General features: G+C 32.7%; 2 non-coding genes across 2 annotated transcripts; one reads left to right on the top strand and one right to left on the bottom strand.

Annotated features, from left to right (window-relative positions):
- The first annotated feature begins 6,190 nt into the window (after positions 1 to 6,190).
- Trnas-gcu (transfer RNA serine (anticodon GCU)) lies at positions 6,191 to 6,272 on the top strand. Its single transcript has one exon. It is a non-coding gene; the product is annotated as a tRNA-Ser (tRNA).
- Positions 6,273 to 8,496: 2,224 nt separating this feature from the next.
- Trnas-gcu (transfer RNA serine (anticodon GCU)) lies at positions 8,497 to 8,578 on the bottom strand. Its single transcript has one exon. It is a non-coding gene; the product is annotated as a tRNA-Ser (tRNA).
- Between the last annotated feature and the right edge of the window lie 1,475 nt (positions 8,579 to 10,053).

The raw sequence follows: 10,053 nt of genomic DNA, 5'->3' as shown, positions 1-10,053 counted from the left end.
GTTAGGCAAATAATTAAATAATAATTATGATATTTAGAAACTCATAAATGGTTTGTTTTATTTCACGCTTGTGTAATGTAAGGTAGAGTTGTGAATATTTGAGATATTTTTGTTTTGGGTATATTTTTAATTCTGAGATAAAAAAGGATCAATTAAAAAAACAGTGTCGTTTATCCTGCATTGAAATTAATTTTAAAAATAACTAAATACACTTTATAATGGAATCTTACCCATTTCTACAGAACAAAACCCCTTGATATAGAAAATGAACAAAATCCTTTTTAGCAGTGATAATTTATGCTCAGAAGAAGCTTATATAATTAATTTTTCAATATATCCGATGACAAGATGCTTATTAATAAAAAAAATATCTAACCACTTTTAGTCATTTCTTTATTCATCAAGATTTTAATTCAAAGCTTTATCGCTTGACTCATGGATTTATATTGTTGAAAATTACAATCTCGAGGTCATTGATTTGATCTCAAATGAATAATTAAATAATTCATAAATACGTATATATAATAAGACTTTGTATGTTTTAAATCATGATTAATTTCTTTTTAGATTTACATCCTAGTAAAAAATTCTTTTTGTTTTACTAATTTTAGCATAAAAGTACTGAAAAAGATATTTACTGACGGAAATAAATCAAATTATAGTTAGCATTATAGTAAATTTGGAAACTGATATCGTCAATTTCATCATAGAGTTTGACATGCTGCTTCACATGTGGTAACACAAGAGATGGTAAGTCAATTAAAATGAAAAGGACTATTATGTTTGAAGCAGTGTCAACGAGTGTAGGTATATCAAACGTTAAATTATTCGTAATTGAATTTCCTTCTAAACTGCCTCATATGTAAGAACTGACGTTTAATCAGTCGTAAAATATACTTAGGCAGCAGAAAGTTTGAACACACAGAAAGGATGTTCCTTGTCGTTCGAAGAGAATTCAAATATATTATACATTCTTAGAAATTTTTTTTATCGAATGTGGACTTTTAGTTGTACTTGTATTTGTCGGAATTTGTAGCAGATGTATAAATAAAATCTATCATACCTTCATGTATGTATAATATTGATTTATTTAAAAAAAAAAAATAATGCTCAATCAAAATATTAATATTAGATGAATGACAAATGAACTGGTTTTACTTTTTGGATAATAACAACTTAATAGGTTTATTTACTTCAAAGGGAACATTTGCGTCTCAAAAAATTCATTATTTTATATCTTTTTTGAACTTAATACTAATCTTCAGAGAGGTTTTACATGAAAATTTATCAAAATTTTTGTATTCCTAAAGTATTTGCATTTCATTAATTATTTACTGAAATAGAAGTGTATGGTTGTTGTGAAAAAATATGAGAATCTTTAAAGGAAAAATTTCATTATCAATTATTTAAATTTTTGACTAAGAGTTTGATACTAATCATAGTTATGTTCTGTTTCTAGACCTCCGTGTCAGTCACCATCTGATATTTTCGATTTACACACATATTAAATTTGCAATTAATTGTACGTAAAATAAAGTTTTTATCAGAAATACAGGTGTATCAAACAGTATTCAAGCTCCATTTAAACAATAAAAAATTAAGAGCAGTGAAAACACGGACATCTAAAACATCATAGGTTGGATCAGGTGCCATAGAGAAGTGAGCATCCAGTACCGACCGGTCACACCTGCCGTGTGCTCCTTCTCATTATATCAGGATGAAACATATGGAGATAACGAACAGTTTTCAAGATCAAAAGTCCATAAAACAATACAAAACAGGAGCAGAGCAAACACGGACCTCCAAAACATCAGAGGTGGGATCAGAAGCCATGGAGGAGTGAGCATCCTCTGCCGACCGGTCACACCCGACGTTTGCTCCTTGTCATCATTCAGTATATAAATAATGGATTTAGTATAAAAACGTAAAAAAATGATAAATTGTATTTGCTGACAAAGTCATTGTATTAAAACTTAGTATATAAATGATGGACTAACATTTGCTGACAATGCCATTGCACATGTGTATTGACCATAAAATTTACGAATGATGACATTAAACGAGACTGCTGATATTCTTGTTTCATCAACTTCTTTGTCATTAATTTACCTTGTTTTAAAAATTGTTCAAAAACAGAATTCATCTAAATTCTATCATGATTTGAAGAAAACTCTTGGCTTGGCCTTCGACCCAACATTCAGCTATACTGACTATGTAGTATCAATTTATAAAAAGTAAATGCTGACTGAAGTTTTTCATACTTATTGTTAATCCATTATTTATACACTGAATTAAGGACGAATATTTCCGTTATTTCCGGATCATGACAAGGATCACACGGTGGGTGTGACCGGTCAGCAGGGGATGCTCACTCCTCCATGTTTTGGAGGTCCGTGTTTGCTCTGCTCCTATTTCGTATTGTTTAATGGTCTTTTGATCTTGAATACTGTTCGTTATCTCCATATGCTTCATTATAATGATAAAAAGACTCGACATATCCCAGTGAATTAGAAATATGAAGCGAGGAGACTGATTTTGATGTTTTACTGACTATAATCGATATAGGCCAAACTAAAGGCTAAATTGCATTGCTACAATGATGATGACTTCACTTTTTTATCGTCAACTTTCCTTTTTCATGTAACAAATATTCCATTATGACCTGCATAAGGTGATAACGTCTCCGAACTGCATTTGGTACTCAAGAGCATGATATCAGAAAAATAATTCTACAAGGAAGCCTACTAGGAGAAGATAAAAGTCAGATTTTTTAATTTTATTGTACATAAAACATAAATTCTTTGTTAGCAAATGTAACATATCACTGGGTCTAATTTTGACCGGCATTTTTCATTTAAATTGTTGCGCCCTCGTTTCTTTTCTATTATCCCACCATACAAGTGTTGAACTCTCAAATAAATGGCAAGATTTTTCTCTTTCAATTATTTTAATTACTCTTGATCGGTATGTATCATCATTCAACACTAAAATTGACCAAATGATTTCCCGTCTCCCAGATCAATTTATGGGGCTAATATCAATTTTTAAGCTGAAAGTTAGGATCAAATTAATTACAAATATCAAAAAGCAAAGCTAAAACAATTTTTCCGAAAAAAAAAGTTGTTGTTCTTAAGGGGAAAAAATGATTAATTTGTGTGAACAGTGAAGCACGTGTCAATATGTATAGTTTATACTTGTGGTTTCAAATACACAAGAAACGTGCATAAAAATAGCAGTTATGACGTAACCTCGTCATATTTGACCTGAAAAGGTTGTCATTATGACAATTGTCGGCCTCCCGTGTCTTCAAAATGTTCCAAACAACTTTTCAATTTCTGACCACAAACAATAATATTTTATTAGAATGAGCAAAGCACTTGAAAAAGGGAAAAGAGTCCTTTCTGCTAATTCTTTATGATTATTAATAATATCTGAAATTGAAATCCCAGTCCAGAAAATAAGAAGTGCCAAGCACCTGTGGTGTGTTTTAACTACAACATCCGTGCCAGAACACGTTAACATGATGTTTAATTATAATCAAGGTTTCCTTGTAGACTACCGGAACATTTGTCTAATGAACGCGTCACGTGATCAGTTCACCTCCAATGCTCTCCCTTTTCTGTGGGTTAGACCTTGGGTCGGCTAACAAAAGGAATTACACTTACTTGGTAAACAACATTGGTTTTCTGACCAATTGAACATATTTAAGTGATTTGATATAAGGAAAATGTTTGGAATTTTACACTGAGAACGAGTCTTCAGAAGGACGGGACAAGCCATAAAACTTCACAAAAATCTAGTAACATGTGTAACATTTAATTAGGTGAAGGCACTATGATGTCTAAATACTTGATCCTCTGTAAAAAAAAAAAAAAAAAAGAAAAAAAAAAAACGATATCAATAGTGGTACATTCCAAAGAAAATGGAACAAGTAAATTTAAAAGTGATCAATCGATCGGAATGTTAGGTTTAAACGATCATTTAAAAATCAAACATTTGAGCACCCTAAAGATCAAATAGTTCACTGCAATATTTTTTGAAAAAATAACAATTCATAAATTACAGAACAAAAAAAGAGCTAAAAAAAGAACATTGTTTCTCAATGTCGGAGTGACATATCTATTAAAGTTCAAAAAACACAACAATGTATGCATGCTTAGTGTTTACATGAAATAACTATCAGTGTTCAAACTCAAAAGAACATTTAACAATTCAAATTTTGGAAGGGAGCAAACACTGACCTCAAAAACATCGGAGGTGGGATCAGGTACTATGAAGGAGTAAGCATCCCTCGCCGACCGGTCACACCCGCCCTGTGCTCCTCGTCATGGTCTAGAGAGATAACGGGAAAATCCATCAACAATTCAGTATGTAAATAATGGCCTAACAATCGTCAGCCAAACGTCAGTCAGCATTGGACTAAATGAGGAATTTTATTTTATGATAAGGTCGTTGTATCGACCGTAGAAACTAAGAAATGATGACTTTAAACGAGACTATCGATATTCTTTTTATTTCATATCAAGTCAGTTTGGAAAATAAAAAATTATTTTTTTTTACTTTCGATGCTCCAGTTGAAGTTAAAGGGACGAAATTGTTCCTTTTGCCATTCCTGGAAATTTTGTCAATTGCATATGCATAAAAATGTAGTACCTAATAATAGAAAATAGTCATTATACTTTCGTAGCATAATTCAGGCTATGTTTAATTCGATAGGCTACTTTAAGGACAACGTTTTAAAGATTTTTAATACAACTAGAGGTACTGTGAGCAATGAGCTCACTAGATGTGGGTTTTCCATAGCAGAACCCCCGCCTCCCATAATATCCATGTGTTGCTATACATTGTTTTACGGTAATGTGTCCTATCAAATGTTATCCAGAAGCTTCTATATGTGACGTCATAGGTAAACATATAATGGCAATGTCCATGTTTTGCTATGGGAAACTTAAAATACGTGTCGAATAAAAAAGTAAAATAGGAGGTGCACAATGGCAATATGTAATAAAGATTCTGTGAAAGTTTCATTAAATTTCACTCAGTAGTATAAGAGGAGTTGCGGATAAGAGATAAAGCGTAACAGACGGACGGACGGACGGACAGACGTTCAGACGGACGGAAATACCAATCACTATATACCCTCCCGCTTTTCAAGCGGGGGGTATAAATATGACAGTGTGAAGATGGAATGAATCCCCATTAATGCACTTTTTAAAAATATTATTTTCTATCTTACATAAACCTTTACTCTTGATACTTACGATGTATTACACCCCCACTTGAAAAACGGGAGGGTATATAGTAATCGGGGACGTCTGTCCGTCCTTCCATCTGTTACGCTTTGGGGTACCCATCTCTTATCCGCTACTCCTCTCATACATGTACCACTGAATAAAACTTGATGAAACTTTCACAGAATCTTTTTGATCCGACATTTATTGTGGGTTTTCCATAGCAGAACATGGACACTGCCATTATATTCATATGGGAGGCGGGGGTATCATTTAGTGAGCTCATTGCTCACAGTACCTCTAGTTTTAGATAACAAGGTAATGATTTTATCGAATTTTTTAAAGATTTTTTTTTTTTGTAACATGACAAAATAATCCATTTCTAAATCTTCCACCGTTTCAAAAATTGCTTAATACTTTTAATTGTTATTTTTTCTGATGTAAAACTAGAGGTACTGTGAGCAATGATCTCACTAAATGATACCCCCGCCTCCTATATAAATATAATGGGAGTGTCCATGTTTTGTTGTGTAAAACCCAAAATATGTGTCAAATCAAAATGTAAAATAGTAGGTCACAATGGCAATATGTAATAAAGATTCTTAGAAAGTGTCATCAAATTTCATTCAGTGGAATGAGAGGAGTTGCGGATAAGAGAAGGGTACCCCAAAGCGTAACAGACAGACGGGCGGACGGAAGGACATACAGCTAGACAGACGGACGGACATACCGATTACTATACACCCTTCCGCTTTTCAAGCGGGGAGTATAATAAAACTAAAAGTAACCTTAAGGTTAATAAAATAGATTTATAGACATAAATATAACTAGTTGGATAAATTTTTAAGTGAATATGCAAATCCATTTAAAAGGAACTATATTCTTCGTAGATGTGTAATGTTTGTATTAAACCATGCCAAGAGCAAAGAAAGATAACCTTCTTATAAGTGTATGTATAAGACGAGGTGGCCGAGTGGTTAAGGCGATGGACTGCTAATCCATTGGGGTCTCCCCGCGTGGGTTCGAAACCCATCCTCGTCGATAATGTCTTTTATTGCAAAAATAAAAATTGGACAATTTGGTAGAAAAAATACAAGGTAAACATGTTTTTCTCTCAATAAAAATTGATTCGAAACGCAAGTGCAAGCTCTATGTATATACAATACGAGGGGTGATCAAAAAGTTCTCGAACTATTAGAAGAACTTCCATAAAAGCTTTCTGACATCATCGACAGCTGTTTTTTTCTCAATAAAATGAAACTCGTTAATTCACTTACCTTGTAATTGGTCATTTGCAAAATTACTTTGTTCAAAAGATATCTGATTGTACACATACGTACTCTGAAGTTGATATTGAAAAGATGCTTGAGTTTCTGATTGACAATATCTAAGTGGTTTTTGGAGACCCGGTCTTCCAACAATCTATTGGAATTCCCATGGTAACCTTTTGCGCACCGTTATTAGCAGACCTATTTTTTTTAGTCATATGAAACAGAATTTGTTCACAATCTTTTACATGGAAAAAGAAAACACTTCCTGTGGCCTTCAACTTGACTTTTAGATACTAGTATTTCGACGACGTATTTTCATTCTTATGTCGACACAATATATCCCAGTGAGCTTGAAATAAAAGATACCAAAGGGTATGACACATCTATTTCATATTTTGAAATTTTATTGAAAAAGATGTTAATGGTTATCTAACAGCAAAGCTCTATAATAAACGCTATGATTTTAACTTCTCGATCGTCAATTTCCTATACTTAGGCAGCAATATAACTTTGTCACCTGCATATGGAGTTTACATCTCTCAGTTGATTCGATACGGAAGAGCAAGAACAATTTCTAAATCGAGTTAAGTTATTGTCAAACAAGTTGATGAAGCAAGAACATCAGCAGTCTTGTTTTAAGTCATCATTTCCTAAGTTCCATGGTCGATCATACAATGACCTTGTCAGCAAATACAATTCATCATTAAGTGAAATGCTGACTGATAATTTTCGTACTGATTGACAGGCCAATACCCACTGAGTTATTCACAGATTTTCCTTTTTCCGAATATGACAAGAGGCACACGCAGCTGAGACGAACGGCAAGGGATGCTCACTCCTTCATGGCACCTGATCTAACCTCTGATCTTTTGGAGGTCCGTGTTTGCTCCGCTCTTATTTTGTAATGTTTACTGGACTTTTGAGCTCGAATACTATTCATTATCTCTTTATATTTCATGTTCAATCTACCATTAAGCCAAAATGCTGACTGACGTTTTTCAAATTAATTGTTAGACGATTATTTACACACTGAATTGTCGACGGATTTTTCCGTTATTTCCCGATCATGATAAGGAGTGTATAGCGGGTGTAATCATTCGTCAGTTAATTTTCAGTTCGTGGCTCCTGAAAAGTACAGCATAATCAAAAATTAGTACCAAAAAAAAAAAAAAACAACAAGCAAAATAAATTGAAAAATAAATTAGATTCTTAATTTGTTTTAAAGACGTTTATATTCAAGTAAATTAAGGATTTTTTTTAATAAAGTCTAATTTTACACGAGGTTATTGCCATCCCTGTAAATTCAACTTAAGTATAAGTTGCTCCAAACAATGATAAATGCTCTTTAAAGTAGCATTTAATATTTCAAAATAAGAATATTTTTTCAGGGAAAATAAAATGCTTCTCAGTATCACCGCAAGTGTTTTATCCTTTATACAAAAAAAATACAAACATGCATACTGATTGTGAAGTGATTTCAATAAATATTCAAAAGAAAAATCGAAATACATTTAATCTGTGAAAGATTTTAATAGATTTTACTTTTGAGCTTATCATATTGTATCCACCTGCTCGTCTATTTTCAGAAAACATTAAAGTCAGACGATACCTTCCTCAAATGTCTGTTTTGTATATTTTCGTAATGTATGTAAAATATTCAAAATTTTAATTGCATTCTTATTTTTTTACCAGTTTCTTATCGTTTTTAACAAGTTGAAACACTAAAAATGTTGATTTTCGAAAACTAATTTTTATCCTAGGATTATATAAGAAAAACTGCCCTCTGCTAACTAGCACAAATGCCTGGTAATGTACCTCAATTTTTTGTGAGTAAACGTATTAACACAAATGCCTGGTAATGTACCTCAATTTTTTGTGAGTAAACGTATTATCAATGACAAATTCTTGGAAAAAATTATATATTATTAGAAAACGTATCATTTGTCCTTAAACCTAACTATGCAGTTTTTATTTTTTGTTCTAAAAATAATTACCGACGAGGATGGGATTCGAACCCACGCGGGGAGACCCCAATGGATTAGCAGTCCATCGCCTTAACCACTCGGCCACCTCGTCATATATCATATATGGAAGAAATTTCAAAGTTGTCTTTATTTTAATGCAATAAGTATTTTGATACCCCGGTTACCCATCAACTGGTTAATTTCTTTCCATAATCCTTTCAAAGCTAGAACACCTTATCTTATCCTCCTTCAATGAGTAAAAAGTCTGTAAAACAGTTTGTCGTGTGTTGCCACCTTTGTGACGTTTAATAATTTGTTTGAAATTCTCAAAAGTATTATTAATAATGACATATAATTTTTAGCAGACACAAGATATGAAGATGAGAAATAAAACCAATTTTGTAAAGGGAGATAATCCAAATTTACAGTAATTACCACTTAGATTTAACAGAAAAATCATGAAAATGGGTCTGAAAACGCTAAAACATAAATTTAAAAAACAAAGAAATGGCGGAGGCGGGGCGGCAGGAGGTAAATAACAAACTTTGAAACAACGTCCGTCCTCCAAGAATGTAGATGGGAGAAAAGGCAGAGTAACGCACCGCATGGTCAGAATTTCATTTGTTAGATTTTAATTGGTCAGATTTTGATTGGTCAATCTCTGCCTCTCCTACCACGGCAAGACATGGAACAAAATTAACATTACAAAGCACAGCTATACAGTATTTCAGACTTTCACATTCAAGGAGGACACTTATTGATTACAATAAAAATTTTTAAGTAAACTTAAATTTATTTATTTTAATGCAATAAGTATTTTGATACCCCGGTTACCCATCAACTGGTTAATTTCTTTCCATAATCCTTTCAAAGCTAGAACACCTTATCTTATCCTCCTTCAATGAGTAAAAAGTCTGTAAAACAGTTTGTCGTGTGTTGCCACCTTTGTGACGTTTAATAATTTGTTTGAAATTCTCAAAAGTATTATTAATAATGACATATAATTTTTAGCAGACACAAGATATGAAGATGAGAAATAAAACCAATTTTGTAAAGGGAGATAATCCAAATTTACAGTAATTACCACTTAGATTTAACAGAAAAATCATGAAAATGGGTCTGAAAACGCCACTGACTTGACCGAATTAGGGAAAGTTCAGACCCATAAAGGAAAAATAAATGGCAACACACCTCAAACATAAATCATACCAAAAGTGAGTAAAATTTACAAACATGGGAATAAACATATGTCCCGTAATGCAATAAAACAACAATTTGAATTCGCAAGTGTCTTATGAGGGATAAACATATGCCCCCATCACAACCAAATGAGTTTACTATTCCTAGTGTATTATGTCTGTGGGTCCCAAGTATTAACGAATCACTATGTAGAATGTCCGATAAGGGATAAACATATGCCCTTATAGTCACAAATCATCATCTTATTCGCTGTTTTTTACTAAGTTCACATGTATGTGGTATTCATTTAAGGACTGTCTCGAGCAATGTTTTAGATGAGGGATAGACATATGCCCCCATATTGGAAAATATTTCACACTGTAAGCTTCTGCACCATTTTAAATGTTT

The sequence above is a fragment of the Saccostrea cucullata genome, unplaced genomic scaffold, assembly GCF_032062105.1.
Source record: "Saccostrea cucullata isolate Sc308-1 unplaced genomic scaffold, CSIRO_AGI_Scuc_v1 ctg489, whole genome shotgun sequence".
NCBI lineage: Eukaryota > Metazoa > Mollusca > Bivalvia > Ostreida > Ostreidae > Saccostrea > Saccostrea cuccullata.
Note: the sequence above shows the minus strand (reverse complement) of the source record. Positions and strands in the feature narration are given on the sequence as shown.